General features: G+C 38.8%; 1 protein-coding gene across 3 annotated transcripts in view; it reads left to right on the top strand.

The window, feature by feature from the left end:
• The window catches only part of RELN (reelin), a 530,126-nt gene that overhangs the window by 157,649 nt on the left and 350,007 nt on the right, over positions 1 to 22,470 (top strand). The window lies entirely within an intron of this gene.

Here is a 22,470-nt window from a genome sequence, read left to right as displayed (position 1 = left end):
GTAAATTTGATCTTAAAAACATATCTGCTTTTCCCCCCTTTAAGATAGAAATAGCAGTTAAAAACTTCTTCCCAGAAGTCAAAACAAAAGCAAACAAAAAAACATTAACAGTGAAAAAAATGAACCCAACAGAAACCCCATTCTTCTTTTCTCTGTCCTTTGTATAATGGAATGTTAACCAGTGGCAGACAATGAAGTAAGTGGACTAAGATTTGGAATCCATAAGATGGTCTTCATAAAGAAGCCTTCTGGTTTTGATGGGGCTTCTGCTCTTTTTTGACACTTTTTACTTAAAGCCACATGGAATATTTGTGAAATCAGAAAAGACCAAACAAAGCCAGTAAACATAAAATGTATGTATTACAATTATTAAAAATTATCTATATTCAGTAGAAATTTCTTAAGTGGGCTACTTATAAGATTTATCTTTCATTAGAACTGATTAAACCAGTTTCAGAAACCTTGAGTGTGAAATTAGTTGTTTTTTCCAAACTGCCTACACAGTTAAAAATAGTGATGACAAAGATGTCTGGGAAACAGGTGAGTAAAGTTTTCTCATGGGAGCAGCAACCCCGTGGTTTGCCAGTACTTGGATAATATATACTAACAGCAAGACTTTGTTTAGTTCTGCTTGTAGTAAAAGTCTATGAATATTCAGGCATTAATGCAAATATAAAATAAAATTTTGATTGCCCTTTCTACATCTGAATTTTTTAAAGTAGTTACCTTGTCCTCTCTGACTTTTAATATGTGCTGTTTGTATGTGTGTATGCAGATATATGTGTATATACACATACACTAATATGCATAATTACACACACAGTATTCTAAAATTTGTTTAAAATTGTACTTTCTGCCATGGTAGCTTCAAGCCACACGTACCTGTTTATATTTTATAGAACTAAAAGGAAATCAAATAAGAAATTCAGTTTCTCTGGGCTGTTAACCACATTTCAAATTCTCAGTTGACACATAGGGCTAGTTACAAAAAGCACAAATGTAATTTTCATCATCATGAAAAGTTCTGTTTTGCAGCCCTAGATTAAGAATTCTAGAGAATTAACTTTTCTTCTGTTACTTTAACATTTTACAAAATGTTGTGACCCAAGAAATAGCACAGGGTTAAGGCACTTGTCTTGCATGTGTCCAGCCCTAGTTCAATCTCCAGCACCACATAGAGTCCCTCAAACACTGCCAAGAGTGATGCCTCCTGTGTATGATCCCAAAACAAAAAATCATTTAATGTAATGTTGCCCTGTACCTCAAAGAATATTTGAAGAAATAAAGCAAAGAAATGATAGTATAATGCAATAATTAGTAGCAATGCTAATTAGCAAGTAGTTAGATCCCTTAGTATCACTGTATCACTGTCATCCCATTGCTCATTGATTTGCTCGAGTGGGCACTAGTAACGTCTCCATTGTGAGACTTGTTGATACTGTTTTTGGCATATCAAATATGCCACGGGTAGCTTGCCAGGCTCTCCGAGAAGGGCAGAGGAATCAAACCTGGGTCGGCCGCTTGCAAGGCAAACACCCTACCCGCTATGTTATCGCTGATTATACAAATACCTTTATATATAAATACATTTGTATATAAATATTCACCAATAACCACTTTCAAATGGAATATAAAGGCAAAGAATAATCAAAACACTAAGTGGTATCAGTGTGTACATTGGAAGAAAGAGGGGAATTAGGGTTAAAGTTTTCTAAGGTCCTCCAATAATTCTGGAAGAAAATTTTTGGCCTAGTTAAGGATGATTATTAAAACTACAATGTATAGACCTAGGGAGTAACTCAGTGGGTTGGTGAACATGCTTTGTACCCGGAGTCCCAGGTTCAGTCTCTGGCACTGAACGGCTCCTGAGCACCACCATGAGTGATCTCAAAGCACTGTGCAGGGGATAGCCTCTGCACCACTGAATGTGGTCCCCTGAAAACAAAGAAAAAACCCCAAAACTTAGATATGTAGAGTAGTAATGACAGTATTTCCAAACTAGGGAAAGGAATTAAAGCAACTTCTTCAAAGAAAGGAGAAAAAAGCTACTTTAAAAGCATTCAAGTATAAGCTGTAATATGTGATAATGTAACTAAGTATACTGATTTACAATCAATATAAACATATTAAATTCACCAGTTACAGCACCATGATTTTCAGAATGTAATTTCAAAAATTCAGCAACATATATTACTATGTAGAGGCAAATCTTAACATAATAGTATAAAACAGTGAATATATAGATTTGAAACAAAGCATACCAGGCGAATGCTAAGCTGAAATATCATGTCATGATAGAAAATAATGAAAATATTCACAAAAATAAAGGAAAAAAAGTAAAAAAATAATGCTATAATTTTTTTCTATCATGTCATGATAGAAAAAAAGTAAAAAATAATATCTATAACTTATAAATAATGCTATAAGTAGAGGACAATTAACTTAAAAATACCATGAATGTGTTTAAAGACAATTGAAAACTGGAGCTTCCATGCGCGAAACAGACCCTCTGCTCCTAAGGACTATGATCCCAGAGGTCTTCTAACCCATTTTGGCACCCAGAGCGGCTTCTTACAGAAATGTATCTAGACTGTGAACTGTGCTACAACCTTGTGCCGCCCGGGAAGGGATTCTCCCTCTCTACTCAGTTTTTCTGCTTGGAAAATGGTGGCAGTGGCAACACCCACGTGGTGAGAGCCACCTCCTAAAACTCCCAACCCAGAGGTATGAGTTTGCAGTGATGTGGCTTGTAGGTGATCATGGGATGGGGGGGTGTTACCAGCACGCACTCTGCCCAGATAAGATCCGGAGCTGTCGAACGCGAAACGGACCCTCTGCTCTTAAAGACTATGATCCGAGAGGTCTTTTAACCCATTTTGGCACCCAGAGTGGCGTCTTGCAAAAATGCATCTAGACTATGAACTGAGCTAAAATATCAGAAATCCAAAGCAGTGCGGCCGCTGTCGTGGCCACATGAGCTCATAGAGTCTTCATTCTCAGCAATGAAAAGAAATTATTAAATGATGCCTTTTCAGCAGGCCTGATTGTTGGGGGAAATCCCAAACAATAATAGTGAGTTTTCTATTGAAATATTGAATGTATTCAAAGTATAGAGAGAATAAAGTGAAGATCATTATCTACTTAGGTGGGGGGGTGGGAGGGGGATATATTGGGGTTCTTGGTGGTGGAACATATGCACTGATGAAGGGATGGGAGTCTAATCATTATATGACTGAGACTTAAACCTGAAAGCTTTGTATTTTTTACATGGTGATTCAATAAAATAAAAATTTTAAAAAAAGATAATTGAAAACTGCTTTTAAGGCATCAGGATAATGAATTAAAAGTTTTTGCCGGGGCCACACCCAGCTTTGCTCAGGGTCAGGGCGCCTCCTAACCTGCCTGGAGTGGAGACGTGGCCAGTGGTCAGTGACGCTGCCCATGCCCAGAATCACGCTGTGCCACCAGGAAAACATAAGGCCGTGCAGAGGTGAGGAATAATGCAGTGCCAGATATCCAGCTCGGAGTCTCACATTTGCTAGGCATTCGCTCTGCAACTTGAGCCATATCCTAGGCTGCTGTGCAGAAATTCTTTAAAAATATTTAGTGAATGGATAAATGTGTGCATGCACACAGGAAAGAAATGTGTGGGTGTACGAATGTACCTGCAAATTGTGTGAGAGAAATATGGTTGATACGATGCTAGTTAAACCTCCAGGCATGGAAGTGGTGGTGCCTGGCTTTAAATGATAATATTTTAGGTGCTCTGAAATGCCGGCATGGTTATTTAACAAATCCTTAAAATCCTGATTTTACATTAATTTTTCTATAATAATTCAAGGATGAATTATTATACATAAATTTTTCTTCCAAATATTTTCATCTGCAAACAAAACATACTGGAATATCAATATTTCTATCATAATTTGGTAAATTGGGAATGGTTCTGTCTTTGAATATTTTTTTAAACTAACCTAAGCTATGAAAGTTAGTATTATTAGCAGTATTTTTCATTAAAAGGTTCAAGTTCATGGTAAACTTTGTTAAGAAAAATATGAGGAAATTCCACATGGTAATTCAATAAAAAATAAATTTAAAAAATAAAGTGGAAAAGAAAAGAAAAATATGAAAAATAAAAATTTTAAACAAGTTTTCTCAAATTTCAGATTTTAAAGTAATCTGTAAGTATTGAGAAGTTGTCTTAATAAGCACTGAAAAGTAAATATTAAGTAAAATCATTTCCATTTCTGTTTTAGCATCTCACAATATTTGGTGCTAGGTTTTGGTTTACCCATTTGATATGTCATAGGTGAAAACAAAAATGTGTTAGTCAAATTCCATCCATTTGTTTCCACTAATAATATTTTCAGAAATGATTACAAATAATATGAGCATATTATTTATTGAGACTGACATATATTCAAAGGGCAGTGTCCTAAAAATATTATATGAAATACAAATAGTAGAAGTGCTTCTAATTAAAAGTATCATTAAGGAGATTGTAGGTCCCTTAATCAACCTTGGTTTTAACTTAAGCAAATATATTCAAAGTATAGTTGTAAAGCTAAGCTACATAAGCCTTTCTTCTAAATCTGCTGCAGGCATTAATGCTCAGATTTGAGACAGCATCCTTATTTGCTAAGTGCAAAGATGGTTACAAAAGAGCTTTTCTCACTTTGAGGATAAAAGCTAAAGTATTCTTTAATTTTGGTTACTGCCCGGCTCATCTCAGTACCATAATAGTTATTTGGCTCAAACCCAAAAAGTAGCAATACAGTGCTTACATGTCTATGGATCAAAATTAGATGAAAAATTGCTGTTTCTCATCTCCAAAGCTATTTGCCGCACGTTTTATAACCCTCAAGATGCCTTTTGTAATATGTGATAACAGAGCCAACAGCAGCATCTGCCTGGAAAGAGATTACTTTAATTATGGACTCAATGTCCTATTTTCTGCAAGTGATCCCCAGAGACAGACTTCCTGCTGGAGGAGAGGTGCAAGGATGCACATTAAAGCCTACATATCAACTACGAAGAGGTGGATAAAGGGAGACAAGGACACCCATAAACCACCTTCATTTTCCTAGTATGTGATGTGATGGAAGAGTCTATATCGTTAGGTTTTTAATTATTCCAGCATCTGTTGTTATGCACTTATGATGCTAAGGGCAAGATGAACTTGTAAAAGAGCAAAACCTTCAACAAGTCTGTACAGGAAATAGACTATATTAAAGGGGGTTGGCAAAGCATCATTTTCTTTTACGTTTCCTTTCCAAATTGAAAAACTAAATATACTCTATCAGTTACTTGTATAATATTATTAGAAAGGAAAGCTAAGTGGTTTTCTTGTCAACCCCAGTTCGAGTGTCTCATTATTGAGAATTCATTTGCTACTCAATATAATAGAGTGCTCATAATGAGTTTAATTTGGAAACAACATGTATGTTTTGTGCATTTTCATGGAAAGTCTTTATAATTTAATATTATGAATGGACGCTTTAGGCAAAGTGTTACCTTGTATAAATTATAAATTTAGACTCCTTGATAAATATTGTTTTTGAGAAGGAGTTATGGTTTTTATTTTTTTAAACATAGCATATTTTTACACAGGATGTTTGCAGTTATATCTAATTTCTCAAGAAGTATAAGCATATTTTCCATTTTTTGAAGAATGGAGGGATTATAGAGGAGTAACTCTGGGAATTAAATTTAATCTTCAAAAGCAGAATTTAAGGGATTTGTCATGGTGTCTTTGAGTTTTGGGGGAAGGAAGATGGAGCAGAGTATGTTCTATAATGATATTATGGCTGGAGTGATAGCACAGCAGGTAAGGCATTTGCCTTGCATGCGGCCAACCTGGGTTCGATTCCTCCATCCCTCTCGGAGAGCCCGGCAAGCTACCTAGAGTATCCCTCCCTCATGGCAGAGGCTGGCAAGCTACCCGTGGCATATTCGATGTGCCAAAAACAGTAACAACAAGTCTCACAATGGAGACGTTAGTTGTGCCCTCAAGAGCAAATCGATGAGCAATGGAATGACAGTGATACAGTGACAGTGACAATGATTAGGTGAAACATCATCTTTTAAATACTGTTCCAGCTATGACATTTATTATTATCTGGTGTTCAAATGAAATGCTATTAAAATTTTTTTATACTTTGGTAAAGAAATCCAAATAAATATACCTTTTTAAAAGATGTTTATTAAGTTTTTCTTTTTGGGTCACACTCAGCAATGCTCAGGAGTTACTCCTGCCTCTGCTCTCAGGAATCACTCCTGGAGATGATCAGGGGACCATATGGGATGCCTGGGATCTAACTTGCACTGGCTGCATGCAAGGCAAATGCTCTATCTGCTGGACTATCACTCTGACCCAAATCCAAATAAATATATCTTTTTAAAAAAATTTATTTTATTGAATCACCATGTGGAAAATTACAGTGCTTTCATGCTTAAGTCTTAGTCATACAATGCTGAAACAACCATCCCTTCACCAGTGCCCATATCCCACCACCGAAAACAAACAAACAAACAAACAAAACTCACAGTACGCCTCCCATCCCACCCACCCCCGCACCCCCCCTTATAACTGATAAATTTCACTTTAGTTTCTATTTACTTTGGTTACATTCAATATTTCAACACAATCCTCACCATTATTGTTAGGAGCACTCCACTAGAGTCAGACCTGTTGTGAAGGGAAAACCACGCCGCGCGGTTTTGGATTTCTTTAACAACTAAGTCCAGAGAGATTTCTTCCGGATATTGGATCATTGCAAGCTTGTAAATCCCATCTATGGTCGTCATAATATGGCGTCCCCACGTCCTTCATCCCTGGGAAGGGACAGTCGAGAGAGAGAAATACCTTTCCCCTCTGGGGCGGGCATGGGGTCACAGCTTGGCTCTCAGGCTGGAGACATTCTGCAAGTAGCTGCCCATGTTGAATTTGGTTCAGCTGGGTCTGGATTCACGCTCGTGCAGCTGCAGAGGGGCCGCACATGCGTGCGGCCCCTGGGGTCACATCTCAGCGGAGGCCCAAATAAATATATCTTAATGGGAATTCAAATGATGGTAGTTAAGTAAACACTTGATGGCATTTTTGATATTGTAGGCTTTCTAATTTATGATAAAAACTATGTTGAGAAATATTAAAGATGAAGATATATGATTTTATATTGTATTATATATCTTGTAAATGAGTCATTGAATTTGTACATTGCATATATCATCAGATCTTAAAAGCAGAAAAATGGTTTAGTGTTAACTTGTTTCAAAGTATGAGATAAAAGGAATCAAAGCACTATTTATGGGCTTGAAAACAGAAATCTGTCAGAATAAAAGGACATAAATAAATGTTCTAATAATGCAAGGGAAATGATTCCTGATTTATTAACTTCATAATTTTCTTTTAAAACGTGGTAATATTTATTTCATAGAATGAATCTCAGAAATCTCATAAAATTGGCAAAAGTATATTTTTAAACAATTCATTTGGAGAATAATAAGGTAACTTTTTCAGAGTTCAAAAGGAACCAATTTTCTCTCAAGGAGCATTTATTTCATAATTTCAGTTTCATACTGCACCTCGGACTGGAGCCATAGCACAGCAGGTAGGGTGTTTGCCTTGCACGCAGCCTACTCGGGTTCGATTCCACCATCCCTCTCAGAGAGCCTGGCAAGCTACCAAGAGTCTCCTGCCTGCATGGCAGAGCCTGGCAAGCTACCTGTGGTGTATTCAAAATGCCAAAAAACAGTAACAAGTCTCACAATGGAGACATTACTGGTGCCCACTGGAGCAAATCGATGAACAATGGGATGACAGTACTACAAGGCATTAACAACCATTCCGTAATTCTGTTTTATACCCTACAATTCTGTCTTTGTACAGAATCTTTGTACAAAATCTTCATGTAATTTTGTCTTTATGCCCTGCCAGAAAATTTAATATTGAGAACATATGTATGTACAGAGAATACATTCATAAACAACCTTTTAAAATTAAAAAGTTTTATTTAGTTACTGGGATTTTCAAAGTCATTCATAGTTGAGTTTCAGGTATACAACTTTCCATGCCAATTCCTCACCAGTACAAATTTCCGTTCACCAATGTCTTCCTTATCCCTCCCACCCCTCGGCCTGTTTTCTGGACAGGAACATGATTGTGAAAGTGATGCTTTTTTTATTGAAGAAAACATTTAAAATTATAGCCAAGAAATTACCTATGAATTAGTATATATACACTCTCAACCACGCATGTACACTCCTACTGCCCCAGAAATATTAATAATAAGTATCTTGGGGTGTATTTCTTTAGAAACATGTGCTTCATTTTATTTTTTGAAATATTATAGTTCTACTATACATTTTTATTCTCTAATTTGGCTTTGATTTTAAACCTGATATTACACTAAGACTATTTTGAATAGACATCTTTTCACAATAACATCTGGGATAGTAGTTTATTATATGGATTTAAAAACTATTCACTCATTTTATTTCTGGATGCTTTTCTTCATTGTTCACAATTGCAACAGCTTTATGATTACTACCTTGTGTTAATGCTCTTCACATACTTCTAATTATCACTGTATCACTGTCATCCATTGTTCATCAATTTACTTGAGGGGGCACCAGTAACTTCTCCATTTGTCCCAGCTTTGAGATTTTCGCAGCCTCTCTTTACTCATCTTTCTCAATGATCGGAGGCTTCTTTCAGGGTCAGGGGAATGAGACCTGTTATTGTGACTGTTTTTGGCATATCAAATACACCACCCGGAACTTGCCAGGCTCTGTTGTGTGGGCGGGATACTCTCGGTAGCTTGCCGGGCTCTCCAAGAGTCATATGTATTTATTTCCCTCTATGATGAAAGTGGCCACATGGCCCAGGAATATGTTCACTCATGTGTGAGGCTCGGCCTGAGTGTGTGGAAAGCAGCCTGGAGCATGGCAGTGGTTGTGTGGAGGTCAGCTACCGGGGCTGGGTCCCTTGGAGTGGGGAGGGCTCTCCCTCTGGGGCTCCTGGAGTGAAAACAGCCTGGTGTGGAGTCCAGTGGCATGGTTATGGGGGTTTTCATTTTATGCTCCCTTACAGGAGAAGCAGCCATGAGTTCTGGAGGATGGCTGATGAGATTATCTGGTGCTTGTAGGAGGTGTCTTATGCGTGTGACCCCCCGGGTTGCCAGAGACTGGGGGAAGCAGGCAGAGGATCTCAGCTTCTCTGCTCCCCAGTCCCAGTGAGCCCAGAGTCCAAGACCACAAAGTTCAGCATTACCTGGGTTCCATGGGACTTTGCTCTTGTGTGAGACTTGGCCCAAGGCATATAGAAAGTGGCCTGGAATATGGCGGTGGTTGGGTTGTGGAGGTCGGCTACCCGAGCTGGGTCCCTTGGGGTGGGGAGGGCTCTCACCGGCCCCCCTCTGGGACGCCCCAAGTGTAAACAACCTGGCACAGAGTTCAGTGGCATGGTTATGGGAGCCTCATTTTATGAATTCTGGAGGGTGGCCATTGAGGAGATTATCTGGCGCGGGCAGGAGTCACCACTCCTAATTATAAAGAATATTATTTTTATAGTTAAATTTACTGTGGAGTCAACCAAATGAAAATTTAAATGTTAGATATGCATAAAACTATAGTATAACTCTTATACTAAGGTCATCATAGAGAAATAATAGTTAACTTTTAAAACTTCAACAATAGTCCTGTATTATAATACTGGATAATTATTTATTTGCAGTTTAAGATAAATGCCTGTTTTCTTATTACTGTTCTAAAAACATAGTGATTTCTTTGATTAAAATGTTACTCTCATATTGCAACATTCTCTGTTCTATTCTTAAATTTTAGTAACTGCCTTTAAAAAATACTTTATAAGGCATGCGAATTCAAGTGAAAAGTAGCTTTTGTTCCCTTTCCCAAACTCTCTGGAATACATAGTGTTGTGGTAATTTGTTGAAATGAGTTCCTTGGTTTATTTTTTATTTATGTTTTAAGAAGTATTATTATTTTAATGTACACTTTGAATATACTGTTACTTTCTTTTGCTGAGGAAAGCATAGTGTAAATTTCACTCATGAATAAGTGTTGGTTTTATTATGTAAGTATTTTCTCTCTACATTCTTGTTTAATTATAGACCCATAGCAGAGCTTTCAAGAATATTATGAATTGTATATTTGTATATATATATATATATGTTTCCATATATTATTGTTACTTTATTATAATGTTATCATTGCCTATTCTTTCTTCCATAGTCTACTTAGTATTAACTGGGGAAGTAAATTCTTTTTATTTCGACAGAATTAAATTTTATTTTTATTTTTTTCCATTTAAAATTTTTTTCTATTTTATTAAAGCACCGTTATTTACAGAGTTATGCATAGGTGGGTTTTAGGATAGTGTTCCAGTACCAATTCTGCCAACAGTGCCAACATCCTTCCACCAGCGTATGGACGTTTCCTCTCTCACCCCTCCACTCCCACCTCCAGCCTGCCATCTTTCCAGGCACCTTTTTAAATTCTGTTGTTAAAGTTTGGGACTCATCATTTTAGTGTTGCTGACACTATAGTTTAAATATTTAGCTCTGTCATTCCTAAATACCACAGCTGTACCTGAACCCCTTGACCTTTATCTCCTGTTGCTTCTCGTCTGTTTTTTCTCCCACACACTCCACTTGATTTCTTTCCTTCTCTTCCTTATACACTGGGGACAGCAGTGATTTAGGCATCTCCCCTTAAAAACCATTGCAGTTCCTCCTCTAATTATTCCAAATACCATGCCGAAAGCCAAACGAGCCTCATGCATGAAGAAACTGGCAGAGGAGCCCAGGTGTGCGGGACCTGGCGCCTAGATCTCCAAGGCTGCTCAGATCGGGACTGGGCCTCTTCCATCCAGATTCCCCATTTTACAGTAGTTAGGCAGTAATACCCAGAAACTTCCCCCACAGCCATGTAATCCCATCAACGGCCAACATCCAGAGACTATAAAATCATGCTCCCAGAAGCTTGATATCTGATAGCCCAGTTCTCCTTCTTGGAGAACCTAGCAAGCCACCGAGAGTTTACTGCCCACATGGGAGAGCCTGGCAAGCTCCCCGTGGCATATTCATATGCCAGATACAATAACAATGATGGGTCTCATTTCTCTGATCCTGAAGAGCCTCTACTGTGGCACCATTGGGAAATACAAGTAAAGAGAGGCTGCTAAAATCTCAGGGCTAGGATGAATGGAGATGTTACTGGGCCCGCTCGAGCAAATCAATGATCAACAGAATGACAGTGATACAGTGATACCATGTATAAGTGATATTATCCTGCATTTATTTTTCATCATACTTCATTTTGGGAAGTAAATTCTTAATTTAATGATCCTTAATTCTTTCCCAAAGTAAACATTTCAGTTTAATTTTTAAGACATTGTGGTTTATTGTAAAACACAAATATGTGTGATTAATACTGATTTTATTAACCATGTAGAAGAAAATTTAAACTAAGTCCCACCTAGATAGAAATCCATTTCACCTTCAGTTTTGTTTGTGCTGTATTAAAAGCAAGACATTACCTTGTACAGAGAGACTTGGTCTTACATGTAGACCCTTGGCCTGTTGCTATGAATGGCTTTGTCCTCTTGCTATTAATTAATCGATAAACAAATCAGGTAACTCACAATTCACAATGCACTTTTTAATTTTATGGGCAATTCTGGACTGGAGCGATAGCACAGTGGGTAGAGCCTTTGCCTTGTGCATAGCTGACCTGGGTTCGATTCCTCTGTCCTTCTCGGAGAGCCCGGCAAGCTACCGAGAGTATCCTGCCCACACGGCAGAGCCTGGCAAGCTCCCCATGGCATATTCAATATGTCAAAAACAGTAACAACAAGTCTCACAATGGAGACGTCACTGGTGTCCACTCAAGCAAATCGATGAACAATGGGACGACAGTGCTACAGTGCTACAGTGGGTAATTCTAGATTCCTCCAGGAAATCAAAACCTACTTGATGTAATAAGTAGGATGATCTTATAAACATAAGAAGCAGAGAGTGACAAAAATCAGTATTTATGGGGAGGTATTTGAAGCAATTTGAGCTTTTATTCTACAATGATGGACTATGAGTTTCAGCTTTATCCCAGTAGGGAGACTCAAGGACTGTGCCTTGACTAAATCAAATAGGCTCTTGTGGCTTATATGATCCTCCAAATTCCATGAAGCCTCTCAAGGACCACTGAAAAGAAAAAACAGTAATTATTTATTATTTTTTGTTTAGAGTCCATATTACATTAATCCCGAAGGAAACCCCTTAGAAAGAGAATATGTATGTTTCCAATGAAAGAAGGTTTTGGATAACCACTACAAATGTATTATTTTTCATTTAGGATCATTTTATGTTTTTATGCAAATTAAAAGCTGAATTAAATTTTCTTGGTATTCAGATATAATGCACCTATCATAAAAGCTATATATTTTCACTAATTCTACAATAAGGAAATTAAGAGAAGGTGCTGGAATAGTAGTACAGTGGGTAGGGTGCTTGCCCTGAACACACCCTATCCAGGTTTGATCCCCAGCAACTATATGGTCCCCAGAGCCTTCCAGGAGTGATCCCTGAGCGCAGAGCCAGGAGTAAATATGAGTGTCTCCAGATGTGACCCAGAAATCAAAATAAGGATTTTGAGAAAAATCCAGAGTATGCAGAAGTGACTTTTTCATATTTTAGAGAACTTGACACAGAACAATTCAAGTTACAAAATACTACACGTTAGAAAAATCGCTTGTGTTTATTTGAAATATCTAATCAGGGGATTTAAAAACAAATACCCTTTAAACATATTTTTGTTGTTTCAAATCCATTTATATTTCTAGTATAGCAGTTTGGAGGGGTGAGCATGGTCTTGGGTAACTAAGTATTATTGAATAAATGTTCTCCTGGAGATTTTTCAAAGTAACCTGCTCTGGTGTGTCAAGTTTCAAGTCCTCAAGTTTATACATTCCACTTACAAATTTCCTACCAAAATTGTTAATAACAGTGAGTTAGATGCACCCCTGCCAGTTGACAAGAATGACTTCCCACAACCCATGATGATAATTAATTGGCAGAAAGTATTTTTTTAAGTATTAAAATAGTTACAATAGGGGCCAGGAATGTAGCCGAGAGGGCTGAAGTACATATCCGGAATGCAGAAGCCCTGAGTTCAATCCCTGGAACTACATGGTCCCCTGAGCACTGCTGGGTGTAGCCCTCATGGCCCCATGCACCGCTGGGCCCAAGTAACACCACATGGTCTGGCCTGAGCATTGAACCATCTGGTCTGCACAGCTGACTTCAGTATCTCTGGGAGCGCTCTGCTGGCCTCCTGTGCACGCCTTGGCAGACCTTCCTCCCCCAGATTGTTACAATTGCCAGTTGTAGTATTTGACTAAGAATTATGAATCACTGGCAAGTCAAATGTTTGAATTACTAAAACAGCAGTGAGCAAAGCAAAGATACTCATGCATAACTGATTTTAGTAAATTTTATCAATAATTCACTTTTCTCTTGATGAACCAAGTTGACTCAGATTTAAGTCATTAAGTAATTTAAGATTACTTTAAATCTGAGGACAATTGCATCTCAAAGACATTCATCCAGCTGCCTGTTTTAGAAACCTCAGAACACGGGTAAATATTTATTTTGCTTGCCTGGGAAGAGTAAAGCTTTTGCATGTCATCATGAGAAAATGTGTAAAACTTTACAAAGCCAAGTATCAACTAAATATGATTATATGATCAAAAGTTGAATTTCTCAAGTAAATTTTTGAAAGCAGGACAAAAGTGATTCCATAGCAGAATCAACAAGAAACATCTCTGTAATAATATTTGTCTGCATTTCTCTAAATTCATTCTCATGAACAAATCTTTTGGGTATATAAAGTTGCTTAAGGGGGCTGGAGCAATAGCACAGCGGGTAGGGCGTTTGCCTTGCACGCGGCCGACCCGGGTTCGATTCCCAGCATCCCATATGGTCCCCTGAGCACCACCAGGGGTGATTCCTGAATGCAGAGCCAGGAGTAACCCCTGTGCATTGCCAGGTGTGACCCAAAAAGCAAAAAAAAAAAAAAAAAAAAAAAAAAAAGTTTAAAGTTGCTTAAGGGTTGCAGAGACAGTGCAGGGATTAAAGTGCTTTCCTTCAATGTGGGCCAACCCTAGTTCAAATCCAAGCACCACATATGGTGCCCTGAGCACTGCCAGGAGTGGTCCTGAAGCACATAACTAAGAGTAGCCCTAAGCACAGCTGAGTGGGGGTCCCAGCCCACTGTGCAAAAGTTGCCTACATGACAGCTAAACACTAAATATGACAAATCATGCAAAAAGAAAACACTTCCACATGTATCTGTATTATCTTAAAGATTGGTTATGCTTGTCTGGACTTTCTTCCATCCATAATTCCCTTTGCCATTGGCTATTCCTCTGGACAAAGGTAGGCACAGTAGCTTGAACGATACTACCTTTTCAGGATCACTGCTAGGTGGGTATATTGATGAGTGAAGTTTTCTTAGCATGGCATAAGTTCAGGTTATAAAGATAGCAACCAAGTCCTAAACTCTCATTCTAAAGATGAGGAAATTGAGACGTAGAAAGGCTTGTTCAGTGTCCTGCAGGCTAGATGCTGAGAGCTTGCAGGTGAAGGCAGGCTCCTTTGAGCACACCACACCGATCCCTCAGCTCTGTGGTCAGAGAGCAAAGAACAGATGACTGGATAAAGAAAGACAATGGCCTACTGCTTGGCTATGCTAAAGTATGAAATCATGCAGTTTGCTGCTATATGGATGGATCTGGAGAGTATCATGCTGAGTGAAATTAGTCAGAAGGAGAGGGAGAGTCACACAATAATCTTTCTCATATGTGGGATCTGAAGAAACATAGGAGGGGAGTGACAAAGCCCCACAGGCAACAGAGACCGAGACCTTATCTTCAGTCGGAAGCTCACCACCAGGGAGGGAAGTGGGGGAAGGGGACGGATGTAGGTGGGGGAAACACCGTGGTAGCAGTGAATGGAAGTAGTCATTGTGCAGGAGGGTGTGGTGCTGGAATGTGTTATGCAAGAAACACTAACAATATTGTAAACCACAGTGTCTACAATAAAATTTTTTAAATAAATCAAAAATTAATTTTCCAAAAGGGAAGCAAAAAATTGAGTAGTCAGAATGTCTTGCTAGACTTCTAATAACCTGAGAGATGGAACTGGGGTTTAGGTACTTGCCTTATACACAGCTCACCCCGAGCACTGCACATGGTCCTCTGAGTACCACCAGGAGTGATCTCTGAGCACAAAGCCAAGAATAAGTCCAGATAACAGTTAGGTGAGGCCTCCCTCTATGAAACACAAAAGCAAATGAAAATTCTCCTCCCCTTATTGTCTCTGCCCTGGTTACCCGTAGAGAAAATCGTGAAGTCTTTTTTACAGTGTTTGCTACTTTAATAATTTTAGGTGTCAGTAAGTTTGACTACACAAAGCAGAATATACAGGGGATTGGAGTGATAGTATAGTGAATAGGGTGCTTGCCTTGCATACAGCCCACCTGGGTTTGATTCCCAGCACCCCAGATGATCCCCCGAGCTTGCTAGGAGTGATCCCTGAGTGCAGAGCCAGGAGTAAGCCCTGAGCACCAAAGGGTATGGCAAAAAAAACTAGAAAAAAAAAAACAGGCAAAATATAAAAAGCAGTGTCCCTATGCCATTATCTTTGATCAATTCCCAGATAGTTTTACACAAAAACTTCAGATTGAGACAGATGTCTGATGGCCAGGAGATGATCCAGTTCTGCAGGTATGAGGCTTTGTCCTTGGTCCTATGGCCTCTGCATGCTCCGAGTGTGATCCTGGCAGCTCTGCTCTTTGTGCCTGAGAGTCCGTTGGTGACATAGTCCAGTGGTTAGTGTCACTAGCCATTCCTGGCTGCTCTGTACCCAGGTGTGAGCAAGGCCTTCAAGTAAAGGGTGCAGCATGGCTACAGGGTGCTGGAGCAGCACAACTCCACAGGGTGACCCCTGACAACTACCGTAACTAAACTTGTGAGGGAACACCACACCAGTTGTGTGTGGAACTGCTAGTCAGCCATGACAACAGCAGAGGAGAGGGAAGGAGCAGAAATTAACAGGGATGTAGGTGTTACCAGATCCTAGAAATAAACAGAACAACCCTTCAAAGGATCAGAGGGTAATTGGCTGTGTATATTCCAATGGCCATCTAAGGCAACTGATGTCAGGTCTGTATCAGCATCCTCATTGTTGACGCCAAACAAGAAACACCATCAAGTTAGGACTGGAACAATAGTGGGTAGGTATCAGCCTTGCACGCTGCCAACTCAGTTTCAATCCCAGATCCCATATGGTCCCCCAAGCACCACCAGGAGAAATTCCTGAGTGCAGATCCAGGAGTTATCCTTGAGCATCGCTGAGTGTAACCATTGCTCCCCTCACCCTACCTGCAAAAAAGAAAAAAAAGAAAAAAAATCAAGTTAATTAAATTCTGAGATGATGCTAAGTGAAGAGATGTTTATTACTAATACCACGAGGCACAAGACATAATGTAAAAGGTCCCTAAAGCATGTAAGACTCAAGATACATCAAAAACAAAAACAAAAAAATGTTTCAAAATTCAAGTAAATGTAGGTCGAGAGGAAGTAATTCATTTTGTTTTATTTTTTTACGAAGCAAGATAGTTTTTTTTAATTGAAACTTACTTAGAAAGATGGGAGTAGAGTGAATGAGAGGAAATTTTTGATCAGGAGAGAACTAGAGCTTCTCCAGGGTGGGCAATGCAAAAAGGTATAGGGCCAAGCAAGTGAGATACGTGTTCAAAGGGAGAACAAGGGCTTGAAGAACAAGTTGAGAGAAAGCAATCTTAAACACTGACATTATACAAACTGGAATTGAGATCAACAACAACAACAACAACAATAATAATAATAAAAGGAGGCCTGACATTGTTAGTAAGCCAAAATATTGTTGAACCAGAATATTGTTAAAACGTCACTGTGGTTCGCATCCTTGTATTATGATTCTGCAGTAATATAAATACTCTTTGCTGATGCAGCCTCATTTTGAGGCCCGTGAGTGTAGATTACAAACCAGTAAAAGAAAGAAAAGATTAGTTTTGTTACGTGTATGCAGAAAACTTACAGACCAGGAAAATCCAGGGTAGTCAAGCCCAGTCTGCAATGGCCTCCTTCCCTTAGAATCTGCCCCTTGCGGGTCTACACTTCTTCCCAGTTCATGTCTGCCACATTCACTGCTGTCAGTTAGATTTCTATTCCGGCCAGTCCATTTAATGGTTCATTAGTTTCCCATGAAAAATAAACCTGCAAATAAATTTGTTCTAAAGACCTTGGTGGTCTTTAGCATCAGAATTGGGGTGACAGAATGTGTGGTGTTGGATATACACAGGGGCCAGAGGAGCCAGGGGAGGCTAATGGTGCTGTTCTGAGAGCTGAGAGCACTTGTTTTTGAAGTCCTGGAGAGAAAAAGGCAGTGAAGTAGCATTCCCTCAGTGGCGGTGACTAGTGTGAAAATAGTTAGATCTAGAATGTTTTCTGATTCACATACCTAAGGAAACCAAGCAACTCTAGCCACTTGACTGATTATCTCCTGGCCCCATAGATGCATCAAGGCAAAACCATTTGAATACCTGGCCTCATGCTCACCAGGCCATTCTTTTTTTTTTAAGTTAAATTTTATATTATTTTAATTTTTTTCTTTCTTTATTTTTAATTAGTGAATCACCATGAGGGTACAGTTACAGATTTACTCATCTTTGTGCTCTTGTTTCCCTCATACAAAGTTCGAGAACCCATCCCTTCACCAGTGCCCATTCTCTACCACCAGTAAACCCAGCATCCCTCCTACCCTCCTCAATCCCATCTCCCCGCACCCCACCCCGCCACTGTGGCAGAGTATTCCCTTTTGTTCTCTCTCTAATTAGGTGTTGTGGTTCACAATAAAGGTGTTGAGTGGCCACTGTGTTCAGTCTCTACATTCAGCCAGCATCACCCTTCCCCCGCATGGCCTCCAAATTTTACTTGGTGATCCCTTCTCTGAGTTGCCCTCTCCCCAGAATGTGAGGCCAGCCTCCAAGCCATGGAGTCAGCCTCCTGGTACTTATTTCTACTAGTCTTGGGTGTTAGTCTCCTACTCTGTTATTCTATATTCCACAGATGAGTGCAATCTTTCTATGTCTGTCTCTCTCTTTCTGACTCATTTCACTTAGCGTGATACTTTCCATGTCACCAGGCCATTCTTTACAGAAATGTTATTCAAGTTTTTAAAAGGCAAAACTGCCCCTGGGGTTGACTCTGGAATATAAGAGGGCAGAAGTAGTCAAGGGTGGGGCAGGATTTCTGTTTGATGGCTTAAAGAAGGCAGATTTTAAAGGTGTCATCTAATATTTTTATTTCCCGAAAAGTGGGAACTCTTGAAGGGCTTTGTAAGAGAATCAGTATATATTTCACTGGATAGATACATAAGTTGGAGCACTAAAAAATGTCCCATTGGATTCAATACTTGAAACATGTTTCTCTTTGAATGAAAGAACTTTTGGGGATCGATTTTAAAAATACACTGCATTGCTTATGTCTGACAAGGGAAAATGCACAATAAATTAATTCGACCCAGTAAATTTTTGCTCTTATAAAATTGTTTTAATGCCAAACATCGCCTGTTTCCAAATTGCACCAGAGGCATTTATTTACAAGCCAGTACATATGTAGTTTTGAGCTTCTTAGCATAACTTACGGTGAATTAATGACTTGTTATTTATTGCTTAACCACTCTGCAGAAGTGATTTATAGGGCCCTGCTATGCATTGGTGGTTACTCTGCAGTCTCTGTGCTGGCTTCTCATCAATATCATTAAATGAATTCACAGTGACACAACTCTGCTACTGTAGCTTTTGATATGAGGGATAACTGAACATAAATCAGAACTTATGTTTAATTCATAAGATATACCAATCTTTCATGTAGGCATGAGTTAGGTTAGAGGATGTCACAAATGTGTTTTACAGGACCTCTTGTGATTAAACTCAGGCCCTTCTATATGACTGGATGTTCCAGGTAAAAATAATAGGCTGCTCTACATGCTGCCAGTTTTTAGATAAATGCAATTTATTTTTATTTAGGTATGATTGCTTTCTATTGTTGCCTCACAAGTGGAGTGTATTTTAGAAAGTAAGACAGACAAAGTGAAAGAACAGCCATTGTAAGTTGTAATACTTACATATTCCTTAAGTGGGTAAGCATGCATTAACAAATACAGTTTATTTTAAAAATATTTTTGGATATGGTTATACAAAACAGAACAATTGAGCACTGATCACTAATGTTGAATCAAAATAATTTTTTTTAAAAAAAGACACATTTACAGGAAGGGAAAAAATACAAGCAAGCTACTAGATTGTGGGAAGGGCCTCCTAAAAAATTACTTCATAATAAATTTTATTTGAAGGCTTATAGTTTCTTTTTAATAATAATTTAGAAATTATTAGCTCTGAGAGTATGGGCCTGGGTATCTTTCTTTAATGACACAATGCAAGTAAAGGGAACTCTTCTTCCTGCATAGAGATCAAAGAAGGTGAGTTCCCTGATTGTTTAGAAGCAAGCAGTCGTCCAGAACAGACTCAAGATATATTTAGTTTTACATTTCCTAAAAAGGGGTTTGAGAGTGTGAAGAACAAATGAACTGTCTCTGTATCAAAAGAGTTTTATTGGCATTATTTTGATCATCGGCTGGAATGATAGCACAGTGGGTAGGGCGTTTGCCTTGCATTCGGCCAATAGGGGTTCGATTCCTCCTTCCCTCTAGGAGAACCTGGCAAGCTACCGAGAGCATTCTGCCCGCATGGCAGAACCTGGTAAGCTCCCCATGGCATACTTGATATGTCAAAATCAGTAACAAGTCTCACTTGGAGACGTTACTGGTGCCCGCTCAAGCAAATCAATGAAAATTTTGATCATCGCCTGATATTTCTTCTTTGATCTTCCAACCCCTGTGAGTGTCCTGCATTCCAGGCAGAAAGATGTGAGTTTTTTCCCCTAGAGAGAGAGAGTGATCTGGCTCCGGCCTGATCTGGCTCTTGCACCTGGACAGGGCCAGGTTGTCAAATTGCCTCTGCCTACCACAGAGCCCTGTGATCAGCTCTGCTGACAGACACAAAGGAAGAGTGTGACATGCTTCTGCACCCCCACCTCGCCCCCCCACCTAAAAAAAAAGAGAAAAGAAAAGAGTAATAATTTCAACATATGCAAGAAAATGGAGACAAATGCCTTCCCTTCCTTCCCCTGGCCAGTTGATTAGACCTAGCTTCAGATTGTTAGGATTTTAAGTCCTACTTATTTGGGCCTTGCTCTGAAAAGAAGATGGATGAGCCACTGCTTTCAAGGCCTGAGTGACAAAAGGATGAGAGGAAATGACATTGCTTAGTAGTGTAATAAGTAATTGATTTCATAACGCTTGGGGCAAAGGGCACAGTAAATGTGCGCCTGAGAGCCGAGATTGCCCCAGGCATATCTGCAGAAGTGAATGTAAGTGAAGCTCACGAGTATGAAGGGACGGGGTGCCCTCCGAGGGGGGGAAATTACTAAAGAGGGGCTATCTGCCACAGCAGGATTATCACAGTCATTTCTTTTGAGATGAAGAATATTCTATTAAAAGTAGAAAATTTCTGCAAACAGTATCGACCAGGTGATACCCAGGCCTTATATGTTTTAGGAATAGGTTCCACTACACATGAGAGAAAGCATGATCTTTAGTATCCTGGGGAAAAAAACACACATCTGATTTTGCTCACCTAAGAAATCATTAATATCACATATCTTGTCCCATGTGTGTTTGTGCTATTCATGATCACAACAAGACTCACCTCTTTCTGATGCTTTAGGGGTCTTGCTCTCACTTTCTTTGTAACTTATTTTGCCAGTTATTGGTTTTTCTATTTTAGGTATATCTCTACTGAAGTCCTGTTGCTTTCCCACAATGAAAGACTAGGCAATCATTTTGATTTGAACAGTGCCAGTATTTTAGAATAATTATTATATGAAAAAGACTCTGGGGCCAGAGAGATAGTACAGCATGCATGCATGGTAACTTACCTTGCAAGAGGACGACCAGAGTTTGATCCTTGTTACCCAATATGTTCCCCCAAAGCACCAACAGAAGTGAGGCCTGAGTGTAGGGTGAAGAGTCAGTCCTGAGTACTTTGAGTGTTGCCTATTACTAGAGGGGGAAAAAAAGTTTATATGTGGTCAAAAACATTTTTCCAATTTAGAAGAGCCAGTAACACAGAAAAATATGCACAGTCTTCACATCACTAAGATTTTAGCCATCATCATCAAACCTATGGCCTGGAGAAAATCGAATAAAAATTCAAATAGTGGGAAGTAGGCCAGTGAACTCCAGTGAATCTGAGGCGTACAGAGAACCACTACTTCTTAAGATACACATCATACTATCTTGTTTCTATTATTTAGCTTAGAGGAAGAAATGGGTAAAAATGGATACAAAGTTTAAGTATTGTCAGTTTTATAAAGCTGGGAGAAGAAAACACATACTTTTCCCTGTTAGATACTTTTATACTTGTATATTTTCAAACACGTGCTTGCCTGGCAGACTATATTTGTAAATCTAGTGATTATGTGAAAATGGGTAAATTATGTTTTATTTATTCTACACATATAGTCTTTTACCTTATATTAAAACAATTCACATATTGCCATATTGCACACATTTGGACATGTGAGGTAGATAAGATAGCCACTGTTTTCATTTTTAGGATGAAAACTTTGGCAAAAAAGCAGGTTTTTTCACCAAAACTGTTAGTGGCAAAACAGTTGAATCAAGTTTTTTTTTTTCCGGAGACTTTCAATTGCTTCCTGACACTAAAATTGTTTTTTTAAACTCAATTTAAAGGGATATGTCTTATGCCAGTTTAGGCGTTTAAATTTCTTTATTGTGGTGTAGGGGGTGGTCTTCCAAGATGTATTCAGAAGGTCCAGGTTCACTGCCAACAATTTTTGGCCAAGTGATCCTGAGGTTCAATGCAGGGGCCTGAGGATACAGTGGTGCTTGAGCCATGTGATGCTCAGTACCTCCAGAGCCACCCTGGTTCTCAGAGACAAAATTCACTTATGTAAGGATCAGCAGCAATTATTCATTATTCATTCTTGATTGTTTGTTTACTTCCAAAATAGAAACCATCTTGGCTGGGCTATATTGCTTAGTAGAATAGTGGAGAGAAAAATGTATCATGCAAAGCTACACTATAATGAATAACTTAGGCAATCTGTTTTCTTTCTTTTTTTTATAACTAATATTTAAGATTTAGGAGTTTCATTTGTTAGCAAGAAATAACCTATTACTATTTTCTACATTATATCTTAGTGATGTCATGCATTAGTTCATTAGATCTGTCGAAAAGATTTGCTTCTTGCTCCTTATAAATAATTTG

Source organism: Sorex araneus, chromosome 1 (genome assembly GCF_027595985.1).
Source record: "Sorex araneus isolate mSorAra2 chromosome 1, mSorAra2.pri, whole genome shotgun sequence".
In the NCBI taxonomy this organism is placed as follows: Eukaryota; Metazoa; Chordata; class Mammalia; order Eulipotyphla; family Soricidae; genus Sorex; species Sorex araneus.
This window is presented reverse-complemented; position numbering and strand designations above follow the sequence as displayed.